Below are 19,530 nucleotides of genomic sequence, written 5' to 3' on the forward strand. Positions count from 1 at the left end.
TTAAACTTTAAAACCGTAAAAGTAGCACACCCATTTACACTTACCATATTTAAACTCCTGTTGACCAGACAGAGGGTCATCCATATTGTTGTATGTTGGCTATTTTGCAATACATCACCTCAGCATATTTCTGCAGATTTTCAAAGACAAAAAGAGTCAGGAAAATACCAAAAAGGGTGCAGTTTTAACCGTTATTTGAATCAAAATCATCTCAGTATAATAAATCATGTTAGAGACAGTGTACAGTACAAATGTACTGTGTGTACTCACATAACTAGTTGGTAAGCTCTTATCCTCCAAACTGGGTTAAGGAATAACAGTTCCAGAATTCATGGGTATGCCGTATTCAAATATAGTCTGGTACACAGCAAAATCCCCAGTGTTAAATTAACACTGCTCGGTGTTTATATAATCCACACCAAGATTGGTGTTAAAAAAACACTAAATCAGTGTTAAAGTTAATAAGATAATGAAGTGATTGAGTCATTAATAGTGAACACCTGCTGGTCATTTCGTGTCAAATCAACTAAATTTTGGAATTGTTCCTGTCTTAAATTTTTTATTTTGTTTTTCTGGAGAAAGTAATACTAAAATGAGGAAGAAAGCCAAAATATTAAATGCAATAGATAAAATGCCTAGAGTTTAATGAACACTATCATCATCTCTGTTTGAAAACTAAAATTACAACTTGCTTGCAGAGTTACATGGATGATAGGTTTAACTTCTAAAGAACTGCTGTAAATCTGGTTAATAAAGTTAGTCACCATTGTGCCGATTAGTGTTTCCTTTAGTTGGGTACTTGGGTCTTGAAGTTTAGTGTTAGTTTTCTTCTGCTCATTGTGGCTGTGTGTTTATAAAACACATCTGTTAAAGCAGAGGAAGATGAGAGAAATGAAGTCTATAACTGTTATTATGTTAATTATTGTGAAAGTATAAGTCTTGGGATTCAATGATATCATAAAAAAGTAGTCACTCAATACAAGTGTTTAATTTATGTTCCGCCAACCCTGTGAAGCTCCCATGAAATCCAACAGTGCTGTAAAAATCCACATCCCCTGAAGAGTTAAATATTGTTTACCCAAATCTAATCTGTGGTTTCAGTCAGACACACTGAGACATTAACAATCAGCCTATAAAACACAATCATGGTGACAATCAACAACAAAACATCATGCCACAATGCATGCTGGGTACCAGGATTGTAGAAAACTCATTCATAAATCCCATCATGCATTGCAACATGACAAAATTTTGCAACTTTCTTACCATTAACTGTCACCATCATTGAGATTTGTATCAGAAATCATGAAGTCTCTCTTAAGCAAAAAATCAGCAACAAAAAACACTGAAGCATGCCTGTTTCTTCATAAATAATTTGTGATCAAATGTTTCAATGATTTGCAGATTAGAATATAATAAAAATAAACACTCTGAGAAAGTCTGGAAGGGCTTCCCGCTACATGAAGTAATGAACAAGTGGTCTTACTAAAACATTGTTGCTATTGCTAAAAGAAGAGAGTTAAATCAGTGAAGGTCAAGGGACAAATGCCTAACTAAAGGAAACACTAATCACAGTAATGGTGACTTCAAATGAACTCATAACAAACACAAACTTAAGATTTAATGTGATACATTTTGTGATAAATGTCTATTTGACTTGTGAGACATCACGTCAGAAAGAAGATTTGTCTACTAAATCACGCGTGTGGGTGCTGGAATAGTTGAGCACTTGTATTTTGTTCTGACAGCTGTTTAGAAGTTAAACTTATCCATTAGAAAATAACTCTGCAAGTTATTATTTTATTTTTCAAACAGAGATGCTGAAAGAGAGGCAAACGTGAAAGATTGTAGCTTTTGGAGGCATACACCCAACAGTATTCATCTATTGCATTTAATAATTTGTCTTTCTTTATTATTTTAGTATTTTCTCCAGAAAACGAGTCATCAAAATAAAAATTTAGAGACAGGAAAAAATCCAAAATGTAATTGATTTGAATGACCAGCAGGTGTTCACCATTAATGTCTTAATCATCACTTCATTATCTCATTAACTTTAACACTGATTCAGAGTTATATTTTTAACACCAGTCTTTTTTAACACCGATCTTGGTGTGGATTATATAAACACCAAATAGTGTTGATTTAACACTGGTAGAGTTAATTTAACACTGGGGATTTTCCTGTGTAGGGTCCTATCACAAAAAATGACAATACCCACCAAACATGAGACGTCCGCTCGACGTGCAGATCATGTCTATATTAGGTCGGTTGGTCCAGGCCCTTATCTGTACGTCTATACAACGTGCAGATCTGGTACAGTATCTGGACGTCTGACTATGACCCCTCTTGGACGTCAGGTAGACGTCCAAAAGGGGTTCGGGAAATCAATTCAAAAACATTTTATACAAATGTGGTCTATGAGTTCTGAGTCAAAAAAACATAAACATCACGTGTATTTTTGTAGAATATTTTGTTAAGCTGATAAAATAATGTAATCTTTATATATGAATGAGTGTTCAAAAACATAGCACTGCTCATAGATAAAGTTCCACCTTAAATGCTCTCTCTCTCTCTCTCTCTCTCTCTCTCTCTCTTTAATTAACAGAGATGTATATGCTGACGTTTTATTGAAAATATTTTGTCACCATAATGACGATCAGTGATTCCTTTAGTTGGGTAGTTTGACTCTTTGACTTTTCATATGAGTGTTTGGTTTTTGTAAGAGTTTTTGCTAAAGCATGTTATTTGTTGCAAAGAAAATTTGTTTTAAACAAAACTCAAATGTGGATCTTACAACTTCATTGAAAGTTTACCAAGAGTAATACCACATATGTAAAGTCTGTAAATTAATTTCGTAAACCATGTAGTATTGTCTCAATTTCTCAGTTGATTTGAGGTGTCACATCCAACTTATTATTTAGGTTCATACCACCACTGGGAAGCGCTTATATAAAATTAAAAGTCCAGATTTCATTGTCACATATGCAGACATCAAGAATCAGCCCATGAATCACAACAGTGGTGACAATCTCTGGACTCATGAGTTTTATAATACGTTGGTGCAATGCATTGCAACATGTAGAAAACTCACCATCGTTGTGATTCATGAGCTGATTCTTGATGTCTACATCTGTGTCAAAATTTTTTAGACTTTACATTTTTGATTACAGCCATGAGATTTCATTTTCAGTTACAGTAAGCAGCAGTATGCCCCGAAGTATGTTTATTGCAGCTCCAAACAAAAATTTAGATTGTAGTTTACTTTTAAATGAAATTTATGATGTTTTGTCTGTGTTGTTAGTTCAGTTATATTATATCATCACTTCTGACCATCAATGTAATTAATGTGAAGCCACAAGTAAGTTGCATTGGTAACAAACACTTGGTGCGATAATAATGTGTTTAAACACACCATCATCATGCACACACACTACAATATAAAAACAAAGAGTCAAACTACCCAACTAAAGGAAACACTGATCACCATGATGGTGACAAAACATGTTCAATAAAACAGAATCTTGTAAATTCTCAAAAACGAGCAGTAGAAATGACAAAAAAATAGAGTGAATTTGGTTTGTCTAGCCAGTATGGTCCTACTTCAAAACAATGCTTTGTTAAAACAACTTTTTGTTATGGTGATGACATTGCTTTAGAGAATGTACATGTAACAATTATCCAGTGAGAGCAAGCGAGGGAGGAAGAGTGAAGTTCACGTCACTTCACTTCAATTATTGACCGATAGAGAGAGAGAGAGAGAGAGAGAGAGAGAGAGAGAGAGAGAGAGAGAGAGAGCAAGATTGCAGACGCAGACAGTTAAGGTGGAACTGGTATATTTGGGAATTATCCATAAGCAATATTTTTTAACATTTATTCATATATAAAGATTATATATACACATATAATGTCTAAAATGGCCACATTTTAAATAGTTTTACTTTGCGTGGAGGTCCCCTTGACATCAATATTGGATGTTCAGAACAGGTCATAAAAAGACGTCATAAAAACTTTCATTCTGGCTCCTCATGGGACGTCGAAATTACGTCTTTTTAAGACGCTTTGCTCAGTGGGTAAAGACTCTGAAAACTCAACATTCTTTTTATATTAAAAACAGCACTCAAGACAATATGAATCTTCATTTATACATTTTCAAAATAGTAATCAATTTGATTGCTATTTAATATGACATCAATAGCAAAATGATGTTTGAGATGATAATATATTTTTATTAAAGTTGGCAGCAGGTCATGTGAGTTTCTTTCCAGATTAATAATAATAATAATATGTACAAAACTACATATACTAAAAAGATTGGTTAACTGTTCAGTTATGTCAAATAAAATGATTTATATGTATAAATATATAAACTTACCTTCTGTAATGAATTTATATAAGTATTAGCAGTCGTTTCTCATTGGAAGTCATCCATGTCAGGTCTTCTTTAATAAACTGCCCTAAAAACAGCATCTCTTCTGAATGATTTGAAGCACTCAGTGTGTACTTTCACCAAACTAGCATCTATAATGACAGAAAAACAAATGTTCGCCATACACGTTTTACACTTTCGTATGTATTTGCCATTTGCATCTGTCTGACATCTAGCGCCACGAAAAGCTTACAACACACAATGCATCCAATATGTGCATACAAATGATGATATATTGTGAGGTTTTGGTCAAATTAATTGTTGGTTTGGCGATATTTCCCGTGTGTGCATACATCTTAGAAAAACACACGACGATGCGGTTGCGGTTTTCTCTGTGTTTTTCAGTCATTTGAATAATTAACCGATATCCTTGCACTCACGTGCATGTAAATGACCTCGTTAACTCACGGTATCTAGCCTATATGATTACCTTATAACGAGCACCATATGGTGAATAAACGAGCTTTCATTTAACTTAATTTCATACCTTCAATTTGTAGTGCATGTCGCGTTTTATCATGGTTCAATTCTTTCGTTCATATCTCCTGTTAAAATTATCCTTCTTGGTTTTAAACTTTTAGCTAGCAGTTTAACTTTATACTAAACTAACAAGGGAACAACGTAACACAAGGTAGCTCTGATTAAACTGAACCAAATAACGAACAAAGGGGAAATAAAATGGGAAAAATATCTTATTTAGGTTTTTTGGCAGACAGAGAAATAACAGTTTAATTTAGCTAAACCATGTGAATATTATGAGACTGATTTACCTGATCTCTTCAGTCCTCCTGTGAAAGAAAATGGCGGTAAAATCCCTGACAGGAAATGTTTAGTGGAGGCGTGGCTTGATTTACACCGCTCAGAGTGAAATCTCATAACACCCTTGTTTTACACTGACACTGTCGTGAATATAACACTGGCCTAGCAATGGCAGTGTTATTTTATTACCAGATAGTGTTAAAACAGCATCAACACTGTGTATTTAACACCATCCCTGAAAATTTAACACTGGTGATTTTGCTGTGTATAGCTTTCTTCCCCTTGAGAAGAGTTCTGCACTTTTAAACTTAAAAAAATATCTCTTTACAAAAAACTTTTTTCTTCTATTTAAAAGCTGTAATTTCGTAATTTTACTAACCCAACTAATGACTCCTCCACTTTCCAATAGATTGCACGTAGATATCTGCACTGCAAAATCTCGGGAGTTAAATTAACACTGCTCGGTGTTTATATAGGTCCACTCTCCAGAGTGTTAAAAAAGTAACACCGGAGAGAGTTAAAAGCTACAATCTGTGACTTTATTCTCTCTATCACCATCTCTGTTTGAAAACTCAAATTGCATTTTAGATCTTACTTGTAGAGTTATTTTCTTAATTTAGGATTAGATGTTGTCTGTTTCATTTAAAGTCACCATTATTGTGATCAGCGGTTGTTTTAATTGGACTCTTGAGTATTAGTCTTAGCTTTTCAGCTTTTTCTGGCTGTTATAATTACATGTGTTTAAAACATGTTTTTTGTGGCCAAAGAGCAGACACTAGTGTATTTCTATGATTATAACTTAGGATATGCTTTCAAATAACATTCTTTAAAAATAATTTATTTAGTGATTTTTTTACTAGAAGTGTTTATTTCTGTCAAAAATATGATACTGTAGTATGAGATCCAGCCATTTCATAGCAGTTTTTCATTCTGAACCAACACTGAATTAAACCCTGACACTTACATATTAACTGCAGAATAATGTAGACACTTAAACATCAAGAATCAGAGTATGAATCACAATGATGGTGACAATAAAATGAAAAGCTTCATGCTGCAATGCATGCTGGGTATAAACAATAACAAATCTCATCCAGAACTCCCAGAATGCACTGCGGCATGAATAAATAATGAACTTTTTTTTACCATTTTCTTTGTCACCTTTGTTGAGATTCATACTCCAATTCTTGATGTCAGTGTATCTACGTTGTTCAGCGGTTAATGTTTTTGTGCACACTATCAAAATCCTTCAGAATAATAAACTGCTATGAGAGTTCTGGACCTTGAACTGTTATAATTTATTATTAATAGAAAATTATGCTTCTGATGAGGGAGGACAACTATATTAATAAATCTGTTCATTAAATGATTATGTTTGACATTTTGTTTTAATCATCAATATGCGATAACACAATAACCTTTTCTTTGCTATAAGAACGTGTTTTAAACACACTAAGATATAGCAGTTTGAAAAAACTAACAAGCTAATAGTCAAGAGTCAAGTCCTACTAAAACAACCGCTGATCACAATAATGGTGACTTTAAATGAAACAGCCAACATTTAATCCTAAAATAAGAAAATAACTCTACAAGTAAGATGTAAAATGCAATTTCAGTTTTCAAACAGAGATGGTGATAGAGAGGAGAAAGTCACAGATTGCTGCTTTTAACTCTCTCCGGTGTTACTTTTTTAACACTCTGGGGCGTGGACCTATATAAACACCAAGCAGTGTTAATTTAACTCCCGGGATTTTGCAGTGTGTGTATATGTGCCATCACGCGTCTTCAGCACCGCGGGGAGCAGCCAGCACTCCCATGTGCAGCTTATTAATACCAGACAAAGTTGGTATTTCTGTCCAGAAACATTGAAATTTATACATGGTCCGTGTAACGTAATTTAAATCCCGCGTCTTGGGCTTATTTTTTTTTTCTTGTTCTTGACGTTCGCTGAATTCTGGGTTTATATTTTAAACTGCCGCTCCAGTGCAGTATAGCCACAAAGCTATTTAAAAATGAGCACAATCTCCCGAGACACTACAACATGCTACTAATAATTCATTAATAAGAGCTGTTTTCTTGTACACAATTAAATATTTTAAGTTAAATGTACAGTGTTAAAACATGTAAAAAAGACAAGATTTTAACAATGTCAAGATCAAATGCCTGAGTAACAGGGTATTGTGTGTATGTGTTCGTGTGTTTGTGTGTGTTTCCAAAATATTTTCAAAATACAGGCAACATAAAAGCAACGTAAAAGTAACGAGTAACGTAAAAAGTTACTTTCCAAAGGCGGTAACTAAGTAAAGTAATGGATTACTTTTTTTAAAAGTAACGAGTAACAAGCAAACACTACTTTTTTAAAGTAACTTCCCCAACACTGCATGGATGATAGGTTTAACTTCTAAAGAACTGCTGTAAATCTGGTTAATAAAGTAAGTCACCATTGTGCCGATTAGTGTTTCCTTTAGTTGGGTACTTGGGTCTTGAAGTTTAGTGTTAGGTTGTTTTCACATATGTTGGTGCGCACCGTGGTGTGGCCTCGGAGCGCACCAAAATACATTGTATCATTTTTCAGTTAGTGCGGTCCGTGTTCACATATATATATATTTTTTACTTTACTCAAAATGCCGCACCGTACACCATGTGACAACGGTCAGCGCTGTCATTGGTCTCTGACAGCTCTTACCGTCTCATGACCACCCCCACGTTTCCACGACAACCAGCTTGACAGAGAGAGCACTGATTCAGAGTTATATTTTTAACACCAGTCTTTTTTAACACCGATCTTGGTGTGGATTATATAAACACCAAATAGTGTTGATTTAACTCTGGTAGAGTTAATTTAACACTGGGGATTTTCCTGTCAAGTAAACATTACAAAATGCCATGACAAAGTTAATTGTGTTCGTTGCATTATTTCATAACATTGGCCGTTATAATGTCACTATACATGATTATTGCTATTTATCATAATAGTTTGCAAATTGTGCATGTTCACACTATTTACAACCTCTAGGCTTATTTATGTCCTGATAATTATGTGAGATATTGACAACTGTTGTCATGATAATCGCATGACATACTACACGCAAGTGCAACAACATACAACATAGACCGTAAACAAGTTTACAAACGAGAGATTTACTTACTAGTCCATCAACAAGATCGCCATATCAGCATCCCACACAGGAAAATCCCCAGTGTTAAATTAACTCTACCAGTGTTAAATCAACACTATTTGGTGTTTATATAATCCACACCAAGATCGGTGTTAAAAAAGACTGGTGTTAAAAATATAACTCTGAAGCAGTGTTGAAGTTAATGAGATAATGAAGTGATGATTAAGACATTAATGGTGAACACCTGCTGGTCATTCAAATCAATTACATATTGGACATTTTCCTGTCTCTACATTTTTATTTTGATGACTCGTTTTCTGGAGAAAATAATACTAAAATAATAAAGAAAGACAAATTATTAAATGCAATAGATGAATACTGTTGGGTGTATGACTCCAAAAGCTGCAATCTTTCACGTTTGCCTCTCTATCAGCATCTCTTTTTGAAAAATAAAATGATAACTTGCAGAGTTATTTTCCAAATGGATAAGTTTAACTTCTAAACAGCTGTCAGAACAAAATACAAGTGCTCAACTATTCCAGCATCCACACGCGTGATTTAGTAGACAAATCTTCTTTCTGACGTGATGTCTCACAAGTCAAATAGACATTTATCACAAAATGTATCACATTAAATCTTTTGTGTTTGTTATGAGTTCATTTGAAGTCACCATTATTGTGATTAGTGTTTCCTTTAGTTAGGCATTTGTCCCTTGACTTTCACTGATCTAACTCTCCTCTTTTAGCAATAGCAACAATGTTTTAGTAAGACCACTTGTTCATTGCTTCATGTAGAGGGAAAACCTTCCAGACCTTCTCAGATTGTTTATTTTTATTATATTCTACTCTACAAATCATTGAAATATTTGATCACAAATTAATTATGAAGAAACAGGCATATAAAAAAGCTCTATGCAAATGACATTGTATTGAATAAGACTGCCGTCATGCTTTAGTGTGTTTTTGTTGTTGTTTTTTGCTTAAGAGAGACTTCATGATTTCTGATACAAATCTCAACGATGGTGACAGTTAATGTTAAGAAAGTTGCAAACTTTTTGTCATGTTGCAATGCATGATGGGATTTCTGAATGAGTTTTCTACAATCCTGGTACCCAGCATGCATTGTGGCATGACGTTTTGTTGTTGATTGTCACCATGATTGTGTTTTATAGGCTGATTGTTGATGTCTCAGTGTGTCTGACTGAAACCACAGATTAGATTTGGGTAAACAATATTTAACTCTTCAGGGTATGTGGACTTTTACAGCACTGTTGGATTTCATGGGAGCTTCACAGGGTTGGCGGAACATAAATTAAACACTTATATTCAGTGATTACTTTTTTATGATATCATTGAATCCCAAGACTTTCATACTGATTAACATAGTAGCAGTTATAGACTTAAATTCTTTCATCTTCCTCTGCTATAACAGATGTTTTTTATAAACACACTGCCACAATGAGCAGAAGAAAACTAACACTAAACTTCAAGACCCAAGTACCCAACTAAAGGAAACACTAATCGGCACAATGGTGACTAACTTTATTAACCAGATTTACAGCAGTTCTTTAGAAGTTAAACCTATCATCCATGTAACTCTGCAAGCAAGTTGTAATTTTAGTTTTCAAACAGAGATGATGATAGTGTTCATTAAACTCTAGGCATTTTAGCTATTGCATTTAATATTTTGGCTTTCTTCCTCATTTTAGTATTACTTTCTCCAGAAAAAGAGTCAACAAAAGAAATTTTTAAGACAGGAACAATTCCAAAATTTTGTTGATTTGACACGGAATGACCAGCAGGTGTTCACTATTAATGACTCAATCACTTCATTATCTTATTAACTTTAACACTGATTTAGTGTTTTTTTAACACCAATCTTGGTGTGGATTATATAAACACCGAGCAGTGTTAATTTAACACTGGGGATTTTGCTGTGCATACAGTGCTGTCTTTTAGCTCACGCCAACAAGTAAAAGCCTGACCGAGTGGGACTCTTGTCCCGTTCCTAGCGCATTCAGTTTCTCTTTTCCTTTTCCTACTCTCTTCCGAACTCGCTTTCTTAACTTTTAAATCGTTTAGCCTCACGTCTCAAAGTCGCGTGTGCAGTTGTTGTTATAGGCGTGATCGACTTCATGCGGCGCTGCAAGAACCGACAGCCGGATGACGTCAAAGTGCCGTCTCGGATCATTCTCACGGAACTTTGACGTCATCTGGCGGTCGGTTCTTGCAGCGCCACGTCGAACAAGCCTAACGTGTGTGATGTCGTTGCCGTAAACAAGTCGTGATTCTCGCGAGATTTGTCAGGGGCGGTTCTCTCAAGCTTGCATTGCTGGTTTTGGTAGCGGCGTCCTCCCCGAACTTCAACAGGAGGATGATTCGCCCTACTATGACTTTGTTTACCACCGAAATAACTTTGAAGCTGTTTTAATTAGGTAAAATAACTGCATAGTGTGTCTTTAACAATTTTATTCTGAACTGTCTTTCCATGGCTTGCCATCCACTTAACACAATGCAGGTGTTTTAGTAATAAAATTCGAAAAATTGTCATTGGGAGAAACTTAAACAATTCTTAAACAATGCCAACATCATATGCCAAACCTGAAAAACTTCATAAAATTAATGATAAAAACATTATTTGTGGTGTGCCATAGTTGTGGTCTTGATCGGTCTTGAAATAAAATTCTGAGACCCCTTTGTCTGAGAAAATGCGGTCGATTCCAAGACAAGACCGCGACCGGTCGCGAGAACTACAACACTAATAATAAGGTCTTAAAGTAGAGTCTAAGGCACTCAGGAGGATGAAAATGAAAATCCATGGCTAATCTAGTAAAATAGTCTGAGTGCCTCAGACTCTATTTTAAGATATATGTGGATCCCCTTATTGAAGAGCACCAGAGGTATTTACACACTTCTACACCCGAGAGGCACTTCCATCATTTCTCTGCTTTTTGTATTAAGTGATAATAAGGTGTTTGTTTTCATTTATTTTTGGGTTATGGTTAGACATCTATTAAATTTTCATGACAGCCCACATTGTGCCTTGTTTTATCGAAGGCGTCTGGCAGGGCTTTGAACCAGAATTTTTCCCAATTGGTTCGCTCTGAACAAAAACAGTATTTTAACGTTTCCGGTTTTCGGTTCAACCCTGACGTTCCTGAACCGGTTAGAACAAAAAAAATATAAAGTTCCCGAACCGGTTAATAACGTTCCATGTCAGCTGTGGGACATACAAATAAGTAGGCTGATCATTAGGACATTAAACTTAAATTATTAGTCTACATAATTTTCCTTAAGTCTCTATCTTGTCATCGAACATCAAAAAAGGCTACATTATGTAAGCGGCAAAACTGTTATTCTGACATTAATACATTTGCTGAGTGGACTTAAACACGCACGCACACACAGACGGAGGACAAATTCCAAATGGCAGTTCAGGAAGAAGATGCAGCATAAAGTTCCACATTAAGTGAAAATTAAGTTGTTTTTCATTGTTTTATTCACCAAATGTATTTTAATGGACTACAGTATGAGACACAGTAGCGCATTTCTCTCTCAAGTTTATACATCAAGAGTTCTGATCTTTAAAGTGCGGAGTTGGACCGGACACATTCAACTGCATGTGTGTACAGAAAACTGCTCACTTTAGCATCTTTTAGCAGTTAAATTGTTTAATATCACTCAAGTGTTAACATTTGCAAGCCTTTGAAACACGTGCAAATGATCAACTTTCACCCTATTTAAATTTGCCTATTAATCTGCAAATCGCATGCGAGCCGAACCGTGGGTCGTGATCTGTACGGATCAACTGCGATCCGTTACACCACTAATTAGTATTAAAACAACCCACCAAACATGAGACATCCACTCGACGTGCAGATCATGTCTATATTAGGTCGGTTGGTCCAGGCCCTTATCTGTACGTCTATACAACTTGCAGATCTGGTACAGTATCTGGACGTCTGACTATGACCCCTATTGGACGTCAGGTAGACGTCCAAAAGGGGTTCGGGAAATCAATTCAAAAACATTTTATACAAATGTGGTCTAGGAGTTCTGAGTCAAAAAACATAAACATCACGTGCATTTTTGTAGAATATTTTGTTAAGCTGATAAAATAATGTAATCTTTATTCAAATATTAGTGTTCAAAAACATAGCACTGCTCATAGATAAATTCCACCTTAAATGCTCTCTCTCTCTCTCTCTCTCTCTCTCTCTCTCTCTCTCTTTCTCTTTCTCTTTCTCTTTCTCTCTCTCTCTCTCTCTTTAATTAACAGAGATGTATATGCTGTACGTTTTATTGAAAATGTTTTGTCACCATAATGACGATCAGTGATTCCTTTAGTTGGGTAGTTTGACTCTTTGATTTTTTGTAGTAGTGTTTGGTCTTTGTAAGAGTGTTTGCTAAAGCATGTTATTTGTTGCAAAGAAAATTTGTTATAAACAAAACTCACATGTGGATCTTACAACTTCATTGAAAGTTTAACAAGAGTAATACCACATATGTAAAGTCTGTAAATTAATTTTGTAAACCATGTAGTATTGTCTCAATTTCTCAGTTGATTTGAGGTGTCACATCTAACTTATTATTTAGGTTCATACCACCACTGGGAAGCGCTTATATACAATTAAAAGTCCAGATTTCATTGTCACATATGCAGACATCAAGAATCACCCCATGAATCACAACAGTGGTGACAATCTCTGGACTCATGAGTTTTATAATACGCTGGTGCAATGCATTGCAACACTTAGAAAACTCACCATCGTTGTGATTCATGGGCTGATTCTTGATGTCTGCATCTGTGTCAAAAAAATTCTAGACTTTACATTTTTGATTACAGCCATGATATTTCATTTTTAGTTACAGTAGGCAGCAGTATGCCCGGAGTGTATTTATTGCAGCTCCAAACAAAACTTAGTCAGAAGTTTACTTTTAAACAAAATTTATAATGTATTGTTTATGTTGTTATTTCAGTTATATTATACCACCACTTCTGACCATCAATGTTATTAATGTGAAGCCACAAGTAAGTTGCATTGCTAACAAACACTTAGTGCAATAATAATGTGTTTAAACACACCATCATCATGCACACACACTACAATATAAAAATAAAGAGTCAAACTACCCAACTAAAGGAAACACTGATCACCATGATGGTGACAAAACATGTTCAATAAAACATCAGAATCTTGTAAATTCTCAAAAACGAGCCGTAGAAATGAAAAAAAATAAAGTGATTTTGGTTTGTTTAGCCAGTATGGTCCTACTTCAAAACAATGCTTTGTTAAAACAACTGATTGTAATGGTGATGACATTGCTTTAGAGAATGTACATGTAACAATTATCCAGCGAGAGCAGGCGAAGGAGGGAGAGTGAACTTCACGCACGTAGGAGTTTTCCTTACTCAAACATGTTCTGAGGGCAGAAAGAATGTGATTGGTTCACAAAACGACCAATCAAAATGCTCGTTACTGGTTTAAGCCCTCGGCGGAGCCTCCAAGGCAGCTTCTGCAGTGAAGCAGTTCAAGCTCACCGTCGGTCAGATGAGTAGCGCAGATATGGTAAGATAGGAACGAGACTGTTTTTGAATTCAGCTCAAAACGTTTCGAGCATTTAAGTGACGCGTTTTCACGTGTCCGTGGCACGACTTCCTTTTTCGTGCCAGTTTCACATATTAGTTATTCAAGTGTTTTTCCTATATTCTTACCATTGTTGCTTGGGATTGGGGTTAGAACAACTTTCTGTTACATAAAGTGACATCCTCACCCTAACCCAACTCCAACTCCAAGCAAGAACAATTTAAATTTCTGACAAATAAATGTATAAACCATACCATTCTAACCCAAACCCAACTTTATCCTCACGCGAAAACAGTAAAAATGTGCCGAAAACCACAAATCTAACCCCAATCCCAAGCAACAATGGTTTGAAAAAAGGAAAAAAAATTGAATAACTAATATGTGAAACTGGCACGAAAAAAGAAAGTCGTACCACGGACACGTGAAAACGCGTCACTTAAATGCTCGAAACGTTTCGAGCTGAATTCAAAAACAGTCTCGTTCCTATCTTACCATATCTGCGCTACTCATCTGACCGACGGTGAGCTCGAACTGCTTCACTGCAGAAGCTGCCTTGGAGGCTCTGCCGAGGGCTTAAACCAGTAACAAGCATTTTGATTGGTCGTTTTTGTGAACCAATCACATTCTTTCTGCCCTCAGAACATGTTTGAGTAAGGAAAACTCCTATCTACGAAGTGGCACGTCACTTCACTTCAATTATTGAATGATAGAGAGAGAGAGAGAGAGAGAGAGAGAGAGAGAGAGAGAGAGCAAGATTGCAGACGCAGATAGTTAAGGTGGAACTGGTATATTTGGGAATTATCTATAAATAATATTTTTTTAACATTTATTCATATATAAAGATTATATATACAAATATAATGTCTAAAATGGCCACATTTTAAATAGTTTTACTTTGCGTGGAGGTCCCCTTGACATCAATCTTGGATGTTCAGAACAGGTCATAAAAAGACGTCATAAAAACTTTCATTCTGGCTCCTCATGGGACGTCGAAATGACGTCTTTTTAAGATGCTTTGCTCAGTGGGAAACATCTTGAGATACATGGTAGCCTGCAATATTAACCATTTTATGATTGAGCATTAGAGACTTGGGCTTGAGTAGACTACTTGCTGGTGGCAAGCTTCTTATTTCTCCAATGAGTCAACGATGACCGGAAGTGAACTTCAATGAGTATTGCACAGATATCTTGTCAAAGAACGAAAAAATAACGATATTAACCAGTTACCATTGTTTTAAATAAACAATTCTGTTCCAGAAAATATATATTTTTAAAGTTTCTGGGTTTCATTTTTATTCCGTGAACCGATTCAAAGCCTTGGCGTTTGGGCTGTGTTTGCAGGGGCGTAACTATCGGTAAGCAGGGTAAGCGTTGCTTACGGGCCCGGACCAATCAGGGACCTATCACATATTCGTTGCTATCCGCTGTTCCCAGGCTTTCTCACGGGTTTTCAACGGGGCCGTCCGGGGCTAAGCCCCGGCACATAGGCTGAAGGTCTCGCTCTGCTCTTGCCAGTGTACCAGCTGCGCTTGTGCGCGTGCACTCGCTGCGCTGGTGCGGGTGCGTGAGGGAATAATGCGTTTCCATTCATTATAGGGCATACTTACCAACGCAAGTTTAACGATTTGCGCGAACAGATTACATACAAAGTCAATGCAAAGACGCAACCAGGTGCGTTCAGTAGAGGCATTTTAAAATCTAAGTATGTATGCCCTATAAACAACAACAACAACAACAACAACAACAACAACAACAACAACAACAACAACAACAACAACAACAACAACAACAACAACAACAACAACAACAACAACAACAACAACAACAACAACAACAACAACAACAACAACAACAACAACAACAACAACAACAACGTCTAATCTGGTCACACTTCAAATATGACAAGACGACAGCCTGTAAAAACATCACAAACGCACAAACATCAAGAATCAGACTATGAATCTCAACCATGGTGACAAAGAAAATTGGAAAAAAAATCCTTATTTATCCATGCTGCAGTGCATGCTGGGAGTCCTGAATGAGATTTGTAATTTGTTAATACCCTGCATGAAGTTTTTCATTTAATTGTCACCATGGTTGAGATTCATAGTCTGATTCTTGATGTTTGTACGTCCCAATTAAATAGTGGATATTTTTTGTCCAAAGTTTCTAAAACTCTTTAATGACAAACTGCTGTGAAAGTGCTGGCTCTCATTTACATTATTGACAGAAAATAAACTTTTGATTAGTAAATTAATTAGGAATGATTTTTTACCATTATGTACCAACCACCACACCACAGAATTACACTACTAACTTAACATGTTCATAACAAATGTGGTGTATTAACAAAAAGTTAACACAACCAGGGAAAAAACAAGCAAGCAAAGGACAAGGCTCAAGAGCCCAACTAAAACGAACACTAATCACAATAATGGTGACTTAAAATGAAACAAAACATCAACATCTAAACTTACATATAATAGATATATAATATATAATAAATATATAATATATAATAAATATAATAAAATAATATAAATATAAAAAATAAATATAATAAAATGCAATGTTTCTCTATCATTTACATAACAATCAAAGAAGTCAATATAATAAACAGTTGTTGTTTTAAACATTGTGTGACTGTGAACATTAAAACATGACATTGTCATAATGTTTAAAAATGGTAAAATGTAACATTCCTCTAACGTTGAGACAACACAAAAACGTTCTTAGAACGTCAAGAAAACAGGACACTTTTAACGTTGGCAGAACGTTTTTGGGAACGTTAAAAACTTTCAGGGAACGTTCTTAGAACTTTTTTCTGTTAGCTGGGTTACCCATCGAAGTACCCCTCCCCGCAGAGCCCCCCCACATAACAAATCCCAATTTAACCCCTGAATGTAAGTGAGCATCTTTTTTATGTATTTAGACCTAGGTGTATGTGTGTGTGTAGTCATAGCAGTGAGTAACAAAATGTTATAGTGTGCTGTCACCTGCAGTGTTGTTTCATATGTTATGATGCGCTGTCACTGATGTTATTTTTGTTATTTTTTTGTTGTGGTGCGCGTAGGCTATTTCTGATTTTGTCAGTCATCTCATGTCTTTTTTCAATTCAATTCAATTTTATTTATATAGCGCTTTTCACAATTGTTAATTGTTGCAAAGCAGCTTTACATGAGTAGATGTAGAGGAGAACATTGAAAATCAATACATAGTATAAGAAGTAGAATATAGCGGCTAAGGATAAAAAACTGTGTAAGCGAGCATATTAATAATGTAACGTATACAGTAAAGTGCTAAGTTAAGCCAAAGTTGGCTGACTCTCCCTGGGACTAAAAAACCCCCTAGGAGAAAACCCAATGGGAAAAAATCCTAGAAGGACAAAAAACCCTAGGGAGAAATTAATATTTATATTTATAATATATAGACACGGTAGGGATAGGAAGCGTGTAAGCGGATTAAACTGGTTCAGCCGGTGGCCGTTGGTCGCGCATCGGTTGGGCGTCACGTTGAAGGACAGCCAGAAGATCAGTGGTGCGATGACCTTCACAGCAACAGGAACTGGGTCTGTTTGTCTCATTGTCCTCAGAGTCGAGGACGAGACAGGGAGACAAAAACAGAATTCTATTAGCGTAGGGGCCGTTCGCATGTAATGCAAGTGTCATACATTATAGTGGTTTAATTCAGCTCGGTTCCAGACAGGCTAACTATTGCGGCAAGAGTAAATTACCCGTATGAGGTATGTGAGTGCTTTGTTCTAGAAAAAATAACTACTGCGGGAAAAGTACATTTACTGGACATTCTATGTGAATGCTTTGTTAAAGAAGAATGTCTTAAGTTTAGATTTAAATTGTTTGACTGTGTCTGATACTCGAACATTATTTGGTAAATCATTCCAGAGCTTAGGGGCTAAGTAGGAAAAGGATCTACCACCTTTAGACACTTTTGATATTCTAGGGATAATTAAGTAACCCGAATTTTGTGATCGCAGTTTACGTGGTGGATTGTATTCTGATAGTAGTTCTTTAATATACGAGGGCGCTAGGCCATTTAAGGCTTTGTAGGTGATTAGTAATATTTTAAATTGTATGCGATATTTAACTGGTAGCCAGTGTAAAGATGCCAGAATTGGACTAATGTGGTCATACTTTTTAGATCGAGTAAGCACTCTTGCGGCGGCGTTTTGAACCAGCTGTAGCTTGTTTACCTGATTTGCATGGCATCCCCCGAGTAACGAGTTACAATAGTCTATTCTAGAGGTCATAAAAGCATGGATAAGCTTTTCTGCATCTGATGCAGACAGCATATGGCGTATTTTTGAGATATTTCTAAGATGGAAGAATGCTGTGCGGCAGACATTGGAGATATGACTATCGAAAGATAGATTGCTGTCAAACATTACGCCTAAATTCTTAACCGTGGAAGATGGCATCACCGTGCAGCCATCTATGGGCAACTTGTAATCTGACATATTATGTTTGGAGCGATTTGGTTCAATAATAAGTATCTCTGTCTTATTGGAGTTTAGCATAAGAAAGTTATGTGCCATCCAGTCCCTAATATCACTAATGCAGTCTGTTAGCTTAGCAAACTGGTGGGTTTCGCTAGGATGTGACAAGATGTAAAGCTGGGTATCATCCGCATAGCAGTGAAAACTTATGTTATGTTTCCTGATAATGTCTCCTAGAGGTAACATATATAACGAGAATAGGATAGGGCCTAGAACTGATCCCTGAGGTACGCCGTATTTAACGGGGGAGTGATAGGACTCTTCCTCATTTACATAAACAAAGTGATATCGATTGGTTAGATACGATCTAAACCAGGCTAACGCCTGACCACTGATGCCAACATAGTTTTCTAGTCTATTGAGTAGGATTCTGTGATCTATTGTGTCAAAGGCTGCACTAAGGTCTAGTAATATAAGGATTGAGATTTCACCACGATCGGATGTTAATAGGAGGTCATTTGTAACTCTAAGCAGCGCTGTCTCTGTGCTATGGTGGGGCCTGAATCCTGATTGGAACTTTTCATATGTATTATTATTCGCTATGAATGTGCGTAGCTGGCTTGCCACTACTTTTTCTAATATTTTAGAAAGAAAAGGTAGATTTGAGATTGGTCTAAAGTTATTAAGATCTCCCTGGTCAAGGTTTGGTTTTTTAATGAGCGGTCTAATAACTGCTAGTTTGAAAGCTGTTGGAACGTATCCTAATTCTAGCGATGAGTTAAAGATATTTAGTACCGTGTCGGACACTACATGAAATACCTCTTTTAGTAATTTTGTGGGAATGGGGTCTAATATACAGGACGATGATTCAGATGACGTTACTAATTTAGAGAGCTCTTCTATTGTAGTAGGTTTAAATGACTCAAGATGTTCGTATGATAATCTAGTGGTCAATGTACTATTGGGTAGAGTGGTGGCTGCTTGCGTAGTTTCTATGTTTTCCCTAATAGAAATAATTTTGTTAGTAAAGAAGTTCATGAAGTCGTTACTATTGTGTTGGAATTTACTATTGGTTTCTGTTTGTTCTTTGTTTCTAGTCAGTTTCGCAACTGTGCTAAAGAGGAAACGAGGGTTGTTATGATTTTCTTTAATAAGCGTACTGAGATAGGTAGATCTGGCGGTTTTA

At 36.0% G+C, this 19,530-nt stretch overlaps 1 protein-coding gene and 1 long non-coding RNA gene across 5 annotated transcripts in view; one reads left to right on the plus strand and one right to left on the minus strand.

The window, feature by feature from the left end:
- LOC135721127 (uncharacterized) overlaps positions 1–363 on the minus strand; it is a 192,112-nt gene extending 191,749 nt beyond the window's left edge. For both annotated transcript variants that reach the window (XR_010521420.1, XR_010521419.2), the window contains exons 1-2: positions 271–363; positions 45–130 (exon numbers count right to left, since the gene is read on the minus strand). This is a non-coding gene — a long non-coding RNA (uncharacterized lncRNA). The remainder of the gene's footprint in view (positions 1–44; positions 131–270) is intronic.
- Positions 1–19,530, plus strand: part of LOC135721126 (uncharacterized) — a 159,236-nt gene that overhangs the window by 61,272 nt on the left and 78,434 nt on the right. The gene's annotated exons all lie outside the window — the stretch shown is intronic.

Source organism: Paramisgurnus dabryanus, chromosome 24 (assembly GCF_030506205.2).
Source record: "Paramisgurnus dabryanus chromosome 24, PD_genome_1.1, whole genome shotgun sequence".
In the NCBI taxonomy this organism is placed as follows: domain Eukaryota; kingdom Metazoa; phylum Chordata; class Actinopteri; order Cypriniformes; family Cobitidae; genus Paramisgurnus; species Paramisgurnus dabryanus.